At 30.3% G+C, this 7518-nt stretch overlaps 1 protein-coding gene across 2 annotated transcripts in view; it reads right to left on the bottom strand.

Annotated features, from left to right (window-relative positions):
* Window positions 1–2643, bottom strand: part of LOC122633850 (GTP-binding protein Di-Ras2) — a 79370-nt gene extending 76727 nt beyond the window's left edge. For both annotated transcript variants that reach the window (XM_043822269.1, XM_043822270.1), the window contains exon 1: window positions 2450–2643. The gene's annotated coding sequence lies outside the window, so the exon portion shown is untranslated. The remainder of the gene's footprint in view (window positions 1–2449) is intronic.
* Window positions 2644–7518: the final 4875 nt, after the last annotated feature.

Below are 7518 nucleotides of genomic sequence, written 5' to 3'. Positions count from 1 at the left end.
TTATTATTATTATTATTATTATACATTGTAAATAAGAAATACAATTAAATTTTGAATAAAATAGAAATAAAAACTGATTAGACTATTTATTTCGATTAAAATAAATAACTCATTAATAATGATTCATCCCATATACAATCTTCACAATTTTTTTCCAAAAAAATTATTATCTCTATTTTGAACCTGTCAATGATAAACTCAATTAAATTTTGAATGGAAGAAAAGAAGAAAAAAAAGCTTTTTGAAGTAGTACTATGGTACGTTTAAGAATTTTTAACGATATCATATTTTTTTATATTTCTTATCGAATAACACTCGAATGTTCTTCTTATATTAATGATATATTTCCTTTTTCTTTTTTTCTACGTCTTCACCAACATCGAATCGAAATTTTCTGTGTGAAGGGTGAAATGATGAGAAATAGAACGCACGATATTCGAAGGAAGAACTCTCTCTTTCTCTCTCTTTCTCTCTCTCCCTCTCTTTCTAAGAACTTTATCCCCCTTTTTTCCCTTATCAACGCAATTATGTGCCAATTGGCCTTATTATTTGCATCATACATAGAAACATGCATACATACACTGAATGAAATACGAACGTTCGCAAACGCAAATTCCACTGAAATTATTTTCTCTTTCTGAGAGATCAATAAAAGCAAAAAGAAAAAAAAACGAAAAAAGAAAAGGGAAATAAAAAGAAAAAATTTCTAGAAAAAAGAAGACACGATAAACTTAATACTCTTTGATCGTTTCTACTCATTATCTATCAAGGATCATCCTTCTATTTGACCTAATCAAGATAGATCTATAGTCGTATGATTTACGACAATGTTAGGCGAATAGTGATATACGGGGTGTCTCATTTAATTCCATCCATTTTATTACGCGAACGAGAAGAATGTGACCTAACAAGTAATTTCTTTATTTCTTTTTACTTTCCTTTTTCTTCTTTTCTTTTTTTTTTTCAGTTTCCATCAATTATCTATAATGGACTATGTTGAAGAAAGAAGAAGAAGGACGATGAAAAAGGAATAAAGAGAGAGAGAGAGAGAGAGAGAGACAAAAAGATAGAAAAAAATGAAGGAAATTTAGCTTCCAATTTCCTTCTTGTAGTACCGGGAGTTTGGATTAGCTTGGACGATCGCACTATCTTTTTCTTTTTTTTTTCTTTGTTTTTTTTTTCTTTTTTCTTCTCTCTCTCTCTCTCTCTCTTTCTATTTTTTTTTCTTTCATGACGTCAACACTACGCGCGAGAACAACGCTATTTTCAGTTGGCCTGTTCTCGGTGTTTCAATCTTTCAATTTTTTGTTCTCTTTTCTCTTTTTTTTCACCTTTCTTTCTTTCCCGATTAAACATGATGAAGCTCGTAAAAAAAATGTTCCAGATCAAAATAACCATAAATATGTGTGTACCGAAGTAAATTATTTTTTTCCGAACGTTCATAATCTTTCTAAGTACTTACTTGACGGTTATTTCTTCCTTTTTTCTTTTTATTAACGCATAATTCGAATAATCATCAAACCGTTGTAATCATCACGATCTTAATTTAGCGGTTATTATGAATAATGCGGTAATGGTTTTTGATTTGAAAAAAATTTGTGTTCGAACGTATCGATAAAAGGAACGACTGAATTGGTTCTATCTTGCTTTTGCTAATTCGCTGAGGAAATAAAAAGTTTAAGGACAAGAAGGGTAAAGAAAAAGAAAGAGTAAAGGAAGAAAGAAAAAGTTAATCGATGAATCAGAAACTCCAAGAAGATCTCAGATATTCAAATGGTAACTTGAAGAACTTTATACATAAAGAAAGTCGATCTTCTCAAGCTTACTTTCAATCCGTTTTAACGCTATTATTTCGAAATTATGCATTAAAATTAAAATTAAATTCGTATGCTAGATATTATCATATAACTAAATTATTATAGTACATATACATACACTCACGCACATAGTATTATCATAGTACATATATATACATATATATACTATTATAGTATAGTATAATATATATTATGTATATGCATATAGATATATAGATGTATATATATATATATAATTATATATTTATAATTATATTTATATGCAGATATATTTATTTAATTGTGTACGACAATCTATTAAAGAATTAAAATTTATATAATATAATTTAGATGACATTACAAATAATTAATTTTATTATGAAGTAAAATTTCTTTAATTTAATTTAAATCAAACTTGTGTCATTGTTTTAATTAGAAAAATATATTATGTCATATATATACATATATATATATATATATATATATATATATATATATATACACATAATAACGATTGTACGTGATACATTCTAATCACACTAACTATGATTAGAAATAATTGATTCTAAATGATAAACGATGAAGTTTTGGTAATAGTAGAAAAAAATAAAGCAATAATATATAAAAAGATAAAAAAAAAAAAGAAAACTTACCAAAACGTAGAAAAAGGAGCCATGTCCATTGTACAATAAACGAAATCGTCTAATAATCTTCTAATAATCTCTCTTTTTAAGATACGCGTAACATGAAAGAAGTAAGGACGAATGTGCCATGTCTCCTACCGCGACGGCGAGACGGCGAGGACTGATTGTGAGCGTCCCTTGTGTCGGTTACTGCGCTTGATCCCGACTACACTACTACTACTACATTACTACTACTACTTCTACTACTCCTCCTGTGCTATACGAGTCACCTTATACGAGCCTGCGCATTATTATCTTTTCTTAGCGATCAACCACACTCCGTTATTCCTTCTCTATGTAAATAAAAGCTAGACAAACTCGATACAATCTTAATTGCACGGAGAATAATATTTTCAGAGTAGCTAAATCGCAGACATACGCGCACACAAACACAAATACAAACACAAATATATGAAAGTAATTGATATTTTAATCGCACTTGATATATTGTTTATTAAATATTTGACGAGATAAAAATTGATTTCATCGATATGATTGATCAGGGACAAAGAATCATTTTTTCAAAAAAAGAAAAATCAATTTATTTGTATATTATTTTCACTTAATAACGTTATCCACATATTTTGTAAATAATTTTAATGTTAATTTGAGTCTCGAGAAAGAAAAAGAAAATCGTTTTATCATCGATTAATTCTCATACTTCTACGTTTTAATATTTTTCATTAATTCGTTATTCGCGCCAAGATGGCGCTAACGTGTCGATGAGAACCAATAATATTTTCAGCGCGGTTTAAATTGAATTAGATAACTGATACTTTAAAAGAAAATATTCATACAATATAAATTCGTTGACTTTGTATCATCGTCAAAATATTTGATAGGTTAATGACATATAAATGTGTCGTAAGGACACGCGCAGGTTAAACGCTTGAGGGTTAAACATCATGCTTGACTGAAATTACGTACTTATATAATTAACTCTTTAATAGTATATTATACCTTCTATGTACTGACCGTTCCTCTCCAAAACTAAATCCTACTTATCACCAAGTTTACAAAGTTACGAAGGATTTCGAACGTGAAACGATTTCTGCTTGGTTTCTCCTCTAGAAGATTAATTTACATATAACGTAAATTATAACTAATACTGTTATTATTATCGAATAGATAGAAAATTTTATCGATATAAAAAATTTTCTTCTTTCAAAAATATCTATTCGATTATATTACATAATATTATTTGCTATCTACATTTTATTATTATTATTATTATTATTATTATTATTATTATTATTATTATTATTATTATTATTACTTTATGATTATTATACTTTTTTCTTTTTTTTTTCTTTTTCATTTTAAAGTGATCATTTCAAAATTCACTCTTCTAACCTCTTATTCTTATTGGTCTATGATCCTATTACGATTCTTAGCTTGAATACGTGAACATATACCTGGCTGATCTCACGTATAGAATTTCATAGCACTGTACCCTGCAGATATGAGGCTTGTTGTGTATTACGTACAACATAAACTACTATATATATATAACCTGAACTTTAATATCGAATTAAAATAAACCTCTGAACAATTTAATCGTATATTATTATTGTTATATACAATATTTATATCTAATTCTAACAGTCTAATTTAAAATTCATAATAAAAGATTAATATATATATATACATAGAGACACACGCACATATGTATGTAAAAGTAAAAAAGATAAGCATTATTTAAATTTTTCAAGTAATACCTACAATCGTCAATCATACGTCAATTTTTTTAATTCATAAAAAAAGAAAAAATATTTATTTAGGAGCTCTAATGTTAACATGCACGCACATGCATACATGCCTATTCGTATGAAAAGAAACAAAAAGTAATAAAGACGTTAATTAAGCACTTTGTATTATTATATTTCGTATTCTATAATAAAAAAACAGATAATTTTAAGAATTAAATTTATTGGTTGAAAATAAACATTTTTTGTCTTTTGTACTTTTTTCAAAAGCTGCGAAATACTTTATGAAATATCTCAAAAAACTGAGTATAAAGTAAAAAAATTTTTAACACTTTATTTTGAATACATGATATATTATCAAATGATATTATTCTCTGTTATCGTACAGAGTTAAAATTTGGGAATTTCCAAGAACTATTATCTATTATACTAATCATGTTTTGTTTAAAGAATAATTGAAATAAAAAATAAGTTTTAATGAAATATAAACACGAGTTAACTAATTTATGATATTTATTATAATTAACAGAAAAAGTTACCTTAGAAGTAACATATTAACGATTTTGAATCTGTTAGAATAGTCATCGAAAAGTTAAAATACTACAATATCGACACAGCTATCTTTTTTATCGACCAATACAATCTGTTTAGTATTTACCATATACCGATATTACCGATGTGTGGTATAACATTACTTATCATCAGAGTAAATTAGAAACGTTTAGTAGATAAGTAAATATTTGTTATTATCGACAAATTCTTAACCATAAAATTTCGTAACAAACTTCGATCTTCGCTAATGTTAATGTTACTAATTTAATTAATCGTATTATCTAAAATAATGTCATTACATTAATATTACAAATAATTTTTTTTTCTATTTTTTTTTCCATTTTCTTATTTTAACATTCATCCAACACTTTCGCACATTTTGAATTCCAAGAAAACGACAAAGCAAAGTGATCGTACTGTGAGAAAAGAAAAGTCGAAAGAAATTTTAAGAATGTCAGTACTGAATAGAGAACATTCGTGTAGCGGCATAATAATTAAGTCGTGGGAACTGTTCAGGTGTTCATTTTTCAGGTGTAGAAAGTATTGTTCGGCTAACATCTGGAAACTATTATTCATGACGTAAAATCTTCCGTACCTGTACTCTTGTAGAACATCGAAGTTATGGGGAAAAAAAAGAAACAAAAAAATTTCTACCAAGGTCATCTATTCATTGAACAATATGTTTTCTTCCGTAACCGTGTTAGTAAACAATAATATAGAAACGTGTACTTGATTGATATTATAAGATTATCAAACACAAGATCCATGGAATAGATATCGAGTTAAATATAATTATATCAAATCGTTCGCGTAACAATATTGTTTGATTCGAGCCAAATCTGAGATGAACCAATAATCAAGATGACAATCAAATAATATGTACCTGCTTTTTAAGATTCGATGTTATTAAAAGGAAACTTGCAGCGAGTTTGGCAGAGAAAAAAAAAGACAATAAAAATAACGAAAAGAAACGCAAGCTTGAAAGTAAATCGTGATAGAAAAAGAAGAAGGAGAAGAAGGGGGGATGGATGGGTTAAGAAGAAGAGGAAAAAGAAAGAGAAAAAATAAGAGAATACAACAAAGAAGTGGAGAATAGAGGAAGAGAAAGAAGAGAAAGAAGAAGAAGAAGGAGAAAAAGGAGAAGAAGAAAAGAAGAAAAAGGAGAAAAAGAGAAAGAGAAAAGAGAAGAGAGAGAGAGAGAGAGAGAGAGAGAGAGAGAGAGAGAGAGAGAGAGAGAGAGAGATAGGAACGATTTGGCATCTAGCAATAGGCAAGAGGAAGGAGAACAAAGGACACATTTGTGGATGTATGCGCGTATTCTCATTTCTTAACGCGATGGAAGGGATGCTTGGTTAGATGAATGCGGTGTTAAAGGCGTGGCGTTTAAGGCCAGCCGGGTTAGTTAGACCAATCGGAAGAGAGAGAGGCGTTATCTCGAGCGTATACCCATCTTGTTGGGAGTGTATAACGTAAGTGAGTGAAATAGCACAGCAGTGTGCGTGATGAGAGAAAGAGAGAGACAGAGAGAGAAAGAGAGAGAGAGAGAGAGAGAGAGAGAGAAGGATGAAAAGATGAAAGAGTAGGGGTAACGTTTCGAGTAGTCAGGAGAGAGAGAGAGAGAGAGAGAGAGAGAGAGAGAGAGAAGTTGGCAGCGCGAGAGCGTAGCGCGACCGTGCGCGCGCGCGCGCGCACCCATCGTGAAAAGTGAGGGAGAAAGATAAGACGATAGTGTGTGTGCTGAAGCGAGAGAGAAGATTCGGCAGGTTGGATGGATGCTGGTCCACTGCACGGTGGGGAGTCCACCGTGCACCGTGCATTCGGTTGTGTTATACCCTAAAGGCCTAAATGCGCGCCAGATAGGAGACAGAAAACTCTTTTTAACGGCGTAATTACCGAGGAATTGATTTTGACGCGGTTGGATCCCAACGAAAGCTCTGGTGGTGTGGCTGGTAGTAGTATAGTATGCCGTCGCGCCATCTTTATACCGGAAAAGAGGGGACCTCCCTTTGACCAGTTCTCTATCTTTCTTCAAACTAATAATTTCGATTCTATCAATAACCGGGTATCTTCAACAGTGTTAACACGATTGAAATATTGGAGGAATATCTTACGTTTGTTCGTTTCGTTTCGTTCCTTCATTTATTTGTTTTTTGTTTCGTTTCTTTTTTTTTTGTTATCTTTTTTTTTTTGTTTTGTTTTTCGAATATATCCCATGAGAAACAAGTAGTGCGTACCTATATTAGCGGGAATTTTATCCTTTTTCTTTTTTATTATTATTATTTTTGTTCTTTTCATTTTTCCATTTTCTCCTCGATTCTCCGTTCCACTTTTTGATTTGTCGTTTCTCTGATTTTCTTTTCCTTTGCTTTCTCTTTCTTTCTCCTAGTTTCCTATTTGATGGCCTTCACGACAGTGCACGCAACAATGTTCCTGTGAATTTTTCGAAACGTGCGAGGAAAATAAACTAACGAACAAACCCGACGGTGACACATACCTCTGTTTAATTCGTTTTCGTGAACCATTTCCGATGTTGTAGATTTGCTGTTTATTGACTCTTCTTTTCTTTCTTTCTTTCTTTCTTTCTTTTTTTATTTCTTTTTGTCATTTTTTCTCCTCTCTTCCTCACACCGGACCGACAATGACGACATTTATTCCTGTGAAACATCCACCTATTAGTTATTAAACACGGATATAAATACCTGTTATTTGCTAGAACGAAACGTACGAATAAAAAAGAAAGAAAAAGAAAGAAGAAACGAAAAAAAAAACAGAAGAAAAAAA

This window comes from Vespula pensylvanica, chromosome 13 (assembly GCF_014466175.1).
Source record: "Vespula pensylvanica isolate Volc-1 chromosome 13, ASM1446617v1, whole genome shotgun sequence".
Classification (NCBI taxonomy): Eukaryota; Metazoa; Arthropoda; class Insecta; order Hymenoptera; family Vespidae; genus Vespula; species Vespula pensylvanica.
This window is presented reverse-complemented; position numbering and strand designations above follow the sequence as displayed.